Here is a 12,445-nt window from a genome sequence, read left to right on the forward strand (position 1 = left end):
TTTTCCCGGTTACAAACCATTCTCCATGGAACATTCGTGCCCATCGATCTTGGCCTTGACCTTCCGCTCCTAGCCTCCCCCTCCCCCTGGACCCCCCTGAAGTAGTCACATCTCCCTTCTAGGTTGCCAGCTCGGCTTTGCATCCTCACGCTGGGCCTCTGCCTGCGTGCTAGCACCCAAACAGAACCAACGGTGACAGGGGCTGGCAGGTGAAGGGCGCTCCTCAGCCAACCTCGTAGACAGAGAGGCCGCTGTCCCCATGGGCCACCCCCACTCCGCCTGGGCCCACTGACGGCTGGAACCCCCAAACTGCGCCCCCCGTGCCGCCGTCACAAGTGACCACTTCACCGCCAGCTCCAACAGCAGCTTCATATTCCTTGCCCCTATACAACCTCTCTGCTGCATTTGACACTGTGGCCCACTCTCTAACTTGTTACTTTAAATCAAAATTTTTTGGAAAGCCTCCTGCTTGAAACTCTTCTCCCTTAGGTTGTACAGCTCATCCTGAGTCTCTTCCTAAATCTTTCCAGCTCTTTCCTTGGCCTCTGCCGCCTGTTCAGTGGCGAGGCCCTGCCCAGGGCCTCATCTCTCCCCACTTGCCTTCCGCCAGCCCCTCTGTAAGTGAGCCCGTGGTGGCTCTGCCGGCTCAGGCCCCTTGCTAAGCACCAGGTGCACACAGTCATAAAGCTGTGAAATAAGTGCCACACGTGCTCTTTGAATCAAATACTATGGGACTCAGAACACTGTCATTCAGCAGACCTTTGCTGAGTCTACTTCAGTGTGGTTCTCAAAGTGTGGTCCCAGGAAACTTAAGGGGACCCAGGACCCTGTCAGGGAATTTGCTGAGTTAAAAACTATTTTCATAATAATGCTCTCATCCTCTCATGACTGTACCATGAAGTATTCCAGAGACTATACATCGTGAGATATTGCACTAGTTTGATGCAAGAGCAGATATGAGATTCCAACCGTCTTCTATGAGGCCAGACATTAAAGAGATTTGCAAAAATGTACACTGGTACCAGCCTTACAAATTTTTTGGTTTTGGAAAATAGAATTCTTTTTCATAAAAATATGCCATTTATATTAATGTAATTAGTTAATTATTTTTAAATGAATGTTTTTTAATTTCTTAGTTTTAGTTTCTAATAAGTGATAGAGAGATCAAATAGAGAGATAGATAAATAGATGAACCCACATAAACAAAAACTTTTCAGGGTCCTTAATAGTTTTTAAGAGTGGAAGGTTGATTGAAAACTAAAAAGATTTCTCTTAACTCCAAAGTTTCCCGATAAGTATGTCCACATAGATGGGTCTGTGTGGGGGCCTCCAGACGTGTTACCCAGGGCCCCAGGACAGAGGCCCAGCATCACTCCCCCCTGAGTGTGGCCCCCCAGCACACTCATCTCCTACTGCCCACCCACCCCACCCCAGCCTCAGCCTCGCCCTCTTCGCCCCATACCCAGCGCCTGGCAGCCACCTCTGCGGGTTCCCTTCTGCAGCCCCATCTGGCCCACCCCCATTGGTAGCCGGCATCGCATTTCTAGAACAAGTCGGACCATGTCCAGCCCTGCTTAGAAATACCCTCTGACCCCGTGCGGACTACAGGAAAGGCACCAGTCCCGGAGCAGGCCGTCCCGATGAAGCGCTGGTCCCAGGCCACCTCACCACCCACCGCTGGCCAGCCTGCTCTTTCTAGAGCCACAGTGAGTTCCTCCCTACTCCCCATGTATTCCAGAACATTCTCACCACTGTGCTTCTGTTTATACTTTCCTGACCACCTGGCATGCTCTCTGGTTTGGCAAACTTCAAGATTCAGCTCAAATGCCGCTCCAAGCGGCCATCCCTAACTCCGCAGACAGAATGCGTCTCCCACAACCCCACCAGCCACTTTGTTCGCACCTGTTATGACACACTGAACTGTCATTTATCTAAATATTTCTCAAGAACCTGTGAAATGCATTCTGGCCCTTTTGCCTCAGAATCACCAACACCTGGAATAGTGCCCAGTCTAGCTGAGGAGTTTAATAGGTTTTTCTTCAATAAATGTCCAAAGCTGGAAGTATCTTCTCTCCTCATACATTTTTTCCCTTGGGTTCTGAATCTCATTGAACAGCATCTCCAGAGGCCCAGAGAAGAAACCTCAGGCACCGTTGACTCTTCCTTTCTCTCACTTCTACATACAACTGGCCATTCATTCTACTTCCCGGACATTTCCCATAACCACCCTCTCCTTTCCGCTCACAGCCCCACCACCCTAGTCTGTTCACTCGTTCACGTAACAAACACTGGTCTCCCACTAGGCTCCCAGCACTGTGCTGCGGCCCAGTCCTACGAAAGCAAAACAGTACACAGCCTCATTTCAATTCGTTTACAGCCTATTTGGGAAAACAGACAAAAAACGTAAACAATAAACCATAAGTTATGACGATAAACACAGGTAGTTCTAACAGAAAGATGTGTTTTCAAAACACGGGTGAGGAATGGCATATCTTCCTTTGAGGGGAAGGAGCGACCCGAAGGGCCCTCACAGACCTGGACAGCGGAGGAGGAACTGGCCTTTCCCAGTCGGAGCAGCGCCACGTCCTCTCTCCCAGGGCTTCCAGAGAGCCCCCTACAAATGCTCACCCACAACTCCAGTCAAGCTAGTGCACTGATCAAAGACACCTGTATCTCCTCCCAAAGGTCCACGCGCCTCCATCCTCTGCAGAGTGAAGGCAGCACTCAGCAGTGCAAGCGGAAGGCCCCTCACCCCAGGGGCCAGCTCACTTTCCGGTCTCCTTGGTCACATACCTCCAGCCCAGCCTCTCCTTCTTCCTTTGACTAGTGACCCGTCCCCTCTCAGAACGCTGTTCCCTTGGGCTGGGGTCCAGCTGGGGTCCAATCTCCATGGAGGAGGAGGACACTCCCCCCATCTGGCATCCCAGCCTCACGCCAGGGGTTGCCCACTGTCCCCGAAAGGCCTGTGGTCTCTCAGGCTCTTCCTTCTGCCTGGAGCACCGGCCCTCCTCCCCCGACCTGACCCCACTGCCCTGTCTTCCACGCAGCCTGCCCAGTGTCCACACCTCCAGCTCCCGTCCCGTCCTCCCCGACCCTGCCCCGCTAATGCAGGCATGGGAGCACTTATTTTGGTTTGGAAGAATGAGGAAGAAGGGAAGGGAGAGGAGGAATGGGAGGGAGAAAGAAAAGAGAAGGAACTAAAGTCAGAGAGAAGGAAAGAGAAGACAGACAGAAACAGGCAGCACGAACACAGTTCATTTCACGTGGCTCCTCGTTGTTTCCAAGCTGCTTTCATGTAGAGACTCTTCCTTGAACTTCCCGTGATCTCTGGGGGGCGAAGAAGCCGAGGCTCAGAGAGGTGCTGAGGAGAGGTTACACAGCTAGTCGGTGGCGGCCACGGACGATAGGTGCATGCCGAAAACAATGTGTGGCTTTGAGCAGAGATGGAAAAATCAAAAGGTGACCAGGTCAGGTGACTTCTCTCTGGTCACAAAGTAATAGCTACTAGGAAAGCCCATATTAGTTTTATAACTTTGCATTCTGGTAGGATGGAAACATGAACATTAAAAAAAAAGAAAGAAAGAAAATAAACAAACAAAAAAAAAAAACCCTGGGGCTTTCACGGGGAGGGTGGGGTGGCACATGGTCACGAGAGGCCCCGTCCCCAGCAGCTCACCACGGAGTCCTCAGTTTCCAACAGAGCTGCTTGGCTGAAGAGAGTTAACTGAAAAAAAAAAAAATCCTCCCACTTCAGAGGCTTTTTCTCCCCTTCAAGCATTAAAATCAATTTCGCTTCCTTTTCAAACTTCTTCTAAATAAGAGAGAAACCGGGGGCTGTCGGCAGGAGCCTGCCCCGGCCCTCGGGTACAGCACCCCCACCCCACCTCCGGACCTGACGGTCTTCAGCCTCTGCGCTGCAGCCCTGCCAGCGGCGTCATTTTCCTTTCTATTTTTAAGACCTGAAAGTATGAAAAAGTTCATTTGGGTTTTCTTCCCCAATCTTGACTGGAAGTCACAAACAGCAGCGATGATTGGGGACACGCTGAAAATCTTCAGTCTCCTCACGAGTTCTCGCCACTGTCAGCATCCCTCGCAAGGCTCGCCTAGGGTTTGGCGCCGGGCGCCTGTGATGGTGGCGTGTGCAACTTGAAGCCAGAGTTACAGGGGACCTAACAAAACAGCATGGAAGGAAGGGAAGGACAGAGAAGAAAGTGGAACCTCACAGTGTGGAACAATGGGAACCAGACCAGATCTGTTCCTTCTAGAATCAACCAATCCAGACCAGGGTCTGTAAATGCTGACTGGAAGAGGGGAAAAGCATCAAAGAGAAACAGGAGGAGGAAGTGAGAGAGTGAGACCTGTGGAGGACCAGTAACTCATATGTGGACAGAATGTCACCAGTACAAGCTGCTCCCTTCTATGTTATCTTTGGAAATCCTAACATTTTTGTGAGGTAGAAAGAGCTACCTCACTCCTCACGCTGCAGGTGAGAAAACTGAGGAAAAGAGAGGTTTGCCGATTCGCCCCAGATCCCACAGCTGATGAATGGGAGAGACTAGACTTCCAAGAGTAGTGTTCCCGCCTTCTCCCTGGTCCAAGGGGCTACCGAGGGCGGCTCAAGGTCACAGGGCAGGGCAAATCCAGACATCAGCCCCCGAACGAGCATGTTCAACACACGGCCCCAGACTCCCAAGACAATCCCTGGTCCCCTCTGCCAGCGCCAGAGAAATCCACCCCACACGGCTTCCAGAGTCTACCCACCATGATGGGGCGAGAGGTCTTCTAAATGGAGTCCAGGCAGAAGTTTTGTGGCTCAGCTCAGCTGTGGAGCCCCTGAGTAGACTCAGTTAGATTTTGGGGAAGTCACAGAGAGGCAAAGCCTTCAACCCACACCTGGGCTTTTATTTTATTCCTTAGGGGAATTAACAATGTTTAAAATCATGGTAAAATATACATAACATAAAATTTACCGTTCCGACTATTTTAAGAGGGCCGTTCAGCGGCATTAAGCAACCGTCAATATGATCCATCTCCAGAATGTTTTCATTTCCCCAGTGGAAACTCTGTACAAATTAAACACTAACTCCCTACCCCCTCTCTTCCTCATCCCCTAGCAACCAGTATTCTACTTCCTGTCTCTCATGGAGTCATCCAGTATTTGTCCTTCTGTGACTGGCTTATTTCACCAAGCACAATGTCTTCAAGAGTCACCTTTGCTGCAGCATGTGTTAGAATTTCTTTCCATTTTTAAGGCTGAATACTATTCTACTGGGTGTATGGTACAGACCACTTTCTATTTGTTCATTCATCTGACGAGGGACACATGGGCTGCTGCCACCTTTGGGCCGTCGTGAATAGCGCAGCTGTGAGCCCGGGTGGGCAGGCGGGCCTGGCCTTTGGTTTTCTCTTCAAACTTGTCCCCAGCTCTCCTGTGCTGCTTATAGGCTACTCAGAACACACACACACACACACACACACACACACACACACACACACACGAGTATTTACAGCCCTGATCTGTGGCCCCAGGCGACTCCAAACCAGTTTTAAAAAAGCAAAACCTTCTGCTATAGTCCACTCCCAACCGATTCACACACTGGCAGCCCCGAGCTGGCATCCCTGGGCCTTGGAAAAGAGTGTAGAGCTTGGAGGGCTTGGCTGGGGCTTCCAATGGTAGCAGAGAAGGAGCCGAAATGGCCTTCCCTGCCGTCAGAGAAAGGTTCGTTCCACTGTGCACACCTGCCTCCTCGAAGCCCCTGAACCGGCTCTGGAGGAGACAGCGTCTGGAGCTGTGGCCTAGTGCTCCTGGTCTGCCAGGCAGCGGGACACCCCACATCACCTCTAGCCCAGAAGACGCTCTTGGGAGCATGGGGACAGGTTTCAAATGTGCCTGAAGTCCTGCGCCTTCTGATTTCCTAAAATGAAAATCCCTTCCAAGACTACAGCAGAAGTTTTTACCTACACCAAGAAGCTTCCTCTGGTTAATCTTTTTCCAACAGAAGCCATCTTGAAATTAAAGACAAGTTTGCTAAAATGAACAAGGATTTCACCTAAAGGAAATTTCAAGTGATTATCTCTTTTTTTTCTTTTTCTTTTTTTAATCTGAGCACTTATAATAATTTAAGGTCTGGGAAATCAGAGTCCTCATCCAAGAACTGCTCTCCAACCTGCATCCCCGCCCCATGTCCTGCCTCTGTCCACACACGTCTGCACAGTGTCTGACAGACTCACGGTCAGGGGACATGCACTCACCAGCAAGGCCTGTCGCCACAGTCTTCACAGCGGAGTGACTCTGGCTCCCCTCAGCTCGCCCAGCTGCCCTGTCAGCTCGCCAGGGCCAGCAGCTGCTGCACTGCCCCTCTCCGCCCGGCGGGCCAGGTGTCACTAAAGCCAGGGGAGCGCCCAGCTGGGCCACATGGCTGTTAGGAGACACTTTATGCCACAGCCCCACTTCCTGGATGCCAGAGTCACGTTCAGCTGCAAAGGTACTTTTGCTTTGGGTTGAGAAAAAAAAAAAAGGAAAAGGAAGAAAGCAATCAAATGAGGGAGGGAGACTTCAAGCCGGAGCCCCAGCATGAGTCACCGAATCAAAGTTTAACACCCACATGCAAAAGGGACTCTCAGCGAGGGCACTGGCTGGCTGCGCAGCAAAGCTGGCAGGGACGCACAGATGGCAGAGCCCACACTGTGAACAGTCAAAGGGCGGAAACTTTGGTTCCCACTGAGGCCTCCAGCTAAGAGCCACTGATCCCTAATGCTCGCAAGGGGAGGGGGCGGTGGTCAGGGCTCACAACTTTATAAAGAAAAATACAGTCAGTACACAGGAGCGAGGAGTGTTAGAGAGACGGAGAGACGAGACATGGCTGTGTAGATTAATGTGCACAGAGTCCCAGGAGAGTCACCAAGTCCTTTGGGCTGGGGGAGCAGGGCACTTGCCTCTGTCAGGGATAAGACCCCGGGCTCCCCTTGCCTCAGCCCTGCACGAGGTGGGCACTGCGTCTCTGTCACGGCACCCGAGGAGCCTGACCCCAGGCTAACCCCACCACAGCTCCTGCAGCCCGGCATGCCGCCAGCCTCGGTGGATGTGGGCATCAGACCCCGAACTCTGTGTCTACTTCCTGCACTGGGGGATGCCCATCAGAGGTCAGAATAAGACAAAGAATGCAGTCAAATCACACAGCAGCCCACTTCCCAACAAATGACAATATCTCAGAAGCAACTGTTGGGAAAACTTCCCAGGGCCCAGCACCGAAGACAGAGGCTGAACATGCCATCACTGTATCCATGGTGTTTATCTAGGGGACTTGTGAGGCGCATCCTGGCAGATGAAGTAACATCCTCCTCCCCTCGTGGCAGGCACTGAAGAGTGACATAGAACAGAGCAGGTGGGGAGGAGTCCTGCCCGTGACCCGCCCCCCCAAACGGGGGAAACACATGGCACACTTGCCCGGGATAAGGCAATGGGCTGTTCCAAGAATCTGGGAACCAGCACTCCTGCAGCCCAGGTCAGGGGTCGATCAGACAGCTTCTGAGGGTATTTACAGGAAGCAGTCTCTGTTTTGGCCCAGATCTGGCAGAGGGTCCAGCCACGGTCACATCATGGGACTGTCTCTCCTCCACAGTGACTGGTCCAAGGACATGCATCATCCAATTGGTCGGGCTGCGTTTAGAACCTGGGAGCTGCTGCTGAGGAAGAAGGGCACACATGACTTGGAACGTGCTCCTCTTCTTTCTTTATTCCCCATCTGTCTCCCACAGAAGAGTTGAGGTCATCTGGAATATAGAAGGGGAGAGTTGACATAAAAAGTGAAAGTATAGTCTGAAATCATTAGAAAAAATAAGAGTTTCCAGTCCCCAGCACTTCAGGAGCCGTGGGCTTTGGTGCCAACAAGGTCAAGTCTAAGAACCACACCATGCCCAATCCAGTCCCAAAAATGGCACAGAAACGACATCAAGAAACCCCGATCACAAAGATACAAATCTCTTAAGGGGACAGACCCCAAGTTCCTGAGGAGCATGCACTTTGCCAAGAAGCACAACAAGAAGGGCCTGAGGAAGATACAGACCCGCAGCACCAAGGCCATGAGCACCCGTGCTGAGGCTGTCGAGGCCTCAGTCCAGCCCAAGGAACTCAGGCCCAAGGCCTCGAAGGGCGGCAGCAGCAAGCTCAGGTGGCTGCCCCCATCGCTCGCCCAGGCTTGGGAAGCGCGCTGGTGTTCGCATCACCACGGGTCTCAGGCTCTGCCGGCCAAAGGCCACGTCCAAGGATCAAACCAAGGCCCAGGCTGCAGATGCGGCTGCAGCTGCGGCTCAGGCTCCCCAAGGGGCTCAGGTCCCCACGAAGGCTCCAGAGTAGAGGTCTCTGTCTGCCAACGAGGCTAGTAGGACTGGCTGACCCCTCGACTGCAGTCTGCGTGGAGCTGGTGGCCTCCTGTGCTATTTGTGCAAATAAACCTGAGGCAGGATCTGTCAAAAGAAAGAAAGAAAAGAAAAGATAGAGAAAAAAGAACCTTTTACTAGATTAAAACCTAGATTAAAATAGTCACTTTGAGCATTAATTTGAACTTTGATGGATTTTCTTAGAACTGCTACTAGTTGTCGGCACCTCCAATATATTCTGTACTTTTCACCAAAGTGTCCTAATGACCGGAGTGGCATAGGAATTATCATTCCCATTTTTGAGATGAGGTCCTGGAGGTTGAGAAAGGCAAACTAAACTGCCCAAGTTCACTCTGAGTCCAGACTGAAACCCAGGACCACCCAGAGGCTCCAGAATGTACTCTTTACACCAGCACCGGGCCTCTCAGCTTCCAAAACCCCTCATAAAGCATGCAGGGCTTTTAAGAGAAATCCTGGTATTAAATTTTAGTAGATATCTACAATTGAGCAACATAGCAGACGATATCTTCAGCTCCAGCCGCAGAGATGATGGGGGCAGAGTAGGGTTGGTCTTCAAATGCCCGTTCTTCACCAAAAGCCTCAGGAAAAGCTGAGTCATTACCCCTCGACTCAGGGAGGGTGTTTCTATGGGGAAATGCACTATAACATAGTCCAAGAGCACTGTTCTCTGGTCCTCTAGCTGACAAAACAACAGAACTCAGAGACACAGATTGCCAGTGGGTACCTTGGACGGTCCCTTCCACATGCCACATGACTGAGTCACGTATTTTTAGTCCCAGGCTAGCAAGGAAGGGATTCTGAGGTGAGTGACAAGGGCTCACTCAACAACAAGGGCCGTGTTGTGCACTCAGTAAAAGATGGACCTCGGCAATGAAACTTAAGAATCCTGATTATGTCCAACCCCAGGTGACTAGCACCTCGGTGCAGGACAGACACCATGGTGGCCAGCACCAAACTGCTTCGCAAAAAACACATTGGAACTCTCTCAACTACCAGACAAGTCAGTGTTTGGCAGAGCCCGCAGAATTCTGTGTCTGAAATCTTGAAGACACTATATAGACCAGAAAAAGGTGTCACTCGCGGGTCCGCATAAGAATCAGCATAGGTGCCTTTTACAGCACATGATTTAGAGAAGCCCCGTCCTGATTCCACTACAGCTACAACGGCTTAGGCTGCCGTGACTCTGGGAAGCCGAACAAGAGAAACAATTATTTAGGCTATTTATTTCCAGCTGAACGGGAAATAAGGTCTGCCAGAGGGAAAGATTTTACTTGCAACGTCGCTGGCCCAAAACTGCAGTCTGCAGCCGAGGCCCGAGAGCGGGCAGCAGCCTCCCGCTCACAGGGGAAGGGTCCGACCACAAGGCTGTAAAAGCGGCTGGCGCGAGGCGAGGAGAGTGGGACAGCGCCCTTCTCCTCGGTTTACGAAGCGGCCTAGGGCCTGCCCCGGGGCTGTTTCTGCCCCCGCAGGCCTTTGCGGGTGAGGCAGAGGTCTGTGCTCTCAGAAAGCAGCAGAGGTGTTGCGACAGGGAATCCTAAGTACGAGAGTTCGGACTCTTCCCTCAAGAAGGAGTGCACGGACTCGCGAATGGGTGACATGTTGACGCCCGTTCAGAAGTTCATCGAGCCCCGGAAGCCCATGGATGGTACCAGGTCAGAACCCCTGGCTTGACTACCTCCCCTCCCTGATGAGCACCAAGAATAGTCTCTTCTTGCATAATTCATTTTCTCAGTGAGCTAAGCAGAAGGAAGGCATTTGTAGGGGTAGCAGGGACGTACAAAGGTCCGGCCCTGGCGTTACCACCCAACTGCCCTCCCAGTGACTCTTCCACCAGCAGCGTGGGGAACTTCCTATTGCCCCGTCTCCTTGCCAAGGTTTGGGAGTGGGAGACACTGCTTTTTGTCAATCTGATGTGTAAGAAATCGTATATCAGCCCTGGCCGGTGTGGCTCAGTGGGTTGAGCGTCAGACAGCAAAGCAAAAGGTGGCCCATTCAATTCCCAGTGTAGGGCACATGCCTGGGTTGCCGGCCGGGTTCCCAGTAGGGGGGCATGAGAGGCAACCACACATTGATGTTTCTTCCCTCTCTCCCTCCCTTCCCCTCTCTCTAAAAATAAATAAATAAAATCTTTTAAAACATCATTTCTCATGATTATGTTAACTTTAATTTCCCTGATTATTAGTGACCTTGAGGATTGTTTCATATGTTGGCCATATAATTTTCCTCTTTTTTTTCCTCCTCTACTCATTTTCCTATTGTATAGTGTTTTTCTTATTGATTCATATGAATCTTTATACCTCTCTATGCTAATTCTTTATCTTTTGTACTTGCCAGAACTATCTGCTCCACGTGTAATACTTATCTCCTAGCTTGTTTACAAGGGTCTGGGCCTGCAGGTGTTTTTACTTGTGTGTAGTCAAAACTTGGATTTTCCCCATCGACAGACAAGTGGATAAAATAGGTGTGATACATATATACAATGGAATACTATGTGGCCATAAAAAAGAATAAAATCTTAATTTTACCATTTATGACAACATCGATGGACCTAGAGGGTATCATGCTAAGTGAAATTAGAGACAAACATGATTTCACATGTATGTGGAATCTAAAGAAAATAAACAAACAAAAGAGAAAAAAACTATTGTATTTTCCTTCATTGCGTAATGCTGTTCAAATATTATTTGATAAATTCCTCCCTATCCTGAGATTATAAAGACAGTTTCCTATATTTTCTATAAAGCTATGAGTTGTTATTTTTTTATAACCATGTTTTTAATCAAGATCTGTCATTTATTGTGGTGAATCATGAGAAAGGATTGTCAGGTGAGGGGGAAGTTCTCAGTTCTTGGTTCTTGTCGGCTGGTCTAACAATTAAATTGACACAAGACAGTAATCAGAGGGGGAAAAAATTTAATTCATACACATGAAAGTCCCATGAAAATGGGACCCCCGAAGTAACTCAGAGAGGCCATTTATACACCATTTTTAGACAAAGAAGCCATTATTCGTGACAATGGGAAAAAACAAATGGGTTTATTTTGGGCAATGAGGAAGTAGCAAAGTTTGTACACACAGCCTTCTCAGTCCTGAGTTCCCTAACTCCGGCGACAAGAATGCCTTCTGTCCCCTGGTGCAGGGGGGATACGTTCACATGGAAGACTTATTTCCCGCTTTCAGGAGGAAGTATGGGGGAGAGGGATGGTTAGCCTGTCTATGCCAAGGCAGCATATTTTGGGGTGGCCTGACCAGAACCCCAAGAGGATCTAAGCTTATGACAGGCAGGTTGGTGTGATAAACTTGAAGTCAGCCTGCCCTGTCACTTCCTAGCTGTGTAACCTTGAGCAAATTATTTAACCTCTCTTTGCCTCAGTTTCCTCATATGTGAAATAGGAATGATAACGATACATATCTCATAAGGATATTATGAGAATTAAATTAGTTAATGCATATAAAATGCTTAGAACAGTGTCTGGCATATACTAAGTGCTCAACAGACAGCTATTATTCTTATAAGTACCTGCTTTTATGACAGAGGCCAGCGATGCTGCTGGCCTCTGACAATAGGATTATTAGAATTTATTGGGGGATTATCTGCACCCCAGAAACACTGAAAAAAAATGTCAAAGGGCTACGGTGACAAGTAAAACAACCCTCTAAGTCATCAACAGGAATGTGTGTGTCCACAGTACACATAGAAAAACAAGTAGAGAAGCAGGTGTCATTGCTACGGTGGCTTAGCCAATAATCCAATTGCAATTGTTACTGGCTTAGCCCAATAATCGAATTTAAAACACTTTTGGCTTGTTAAATAAAATCCGTGCGTCACTTCCTCTGAGCTCCATCCTGAGATGCTATTGTAAACAACTGCAGGGATCCCAGTAATGAAAACCCCATTGGGTACATTTCGATGTCATGTCATACCCTGCTCCAGGCAGAGAACATAGCACCAACTGAAGAATCCCGGCCCCGAGCAAGTGGAGACATGAGTGTGAACTGAGAGCCGCAATCCCACGGCACATGTCAGACGGAAGCAGGGCTTCGC

General features: G+C 49.8%; 1 pseudogene; it reads left to right on the plus strand.

Moving 5' to 3' along the window:
* Positions 1-7,063: 7,063 nt before the first annotated feature.
* On the plus strand, positions 7,064-8,356 carry LOC129066942 (60S ribosomal protein L29-like; annotated as a pseudogene).
* The last annotated feature ends 4,089 nt before the right edge of the window (positions 8,357-12,445 follow it).

The sequence above is a fragment of the Pteronotus mesoamericanus genome, unplaced genomic scaffold, assembly GCF_021234165.1.
Source record: "Pteronotus mesoamericanus isolate MK-2021 breed Mesoamerican mustached bat unplaced genomic scaffold, CSHL_Meso_final contig_20, whole genome shotgun sequence".
NCBI classification, from domain to species: domain Eukaryota; kingdom Metazoa; phylum Chordata; class Mammalia; order Chiroptera; family Mormoopidae; genus Pteronotus; species Pteronotus mesoamericanus.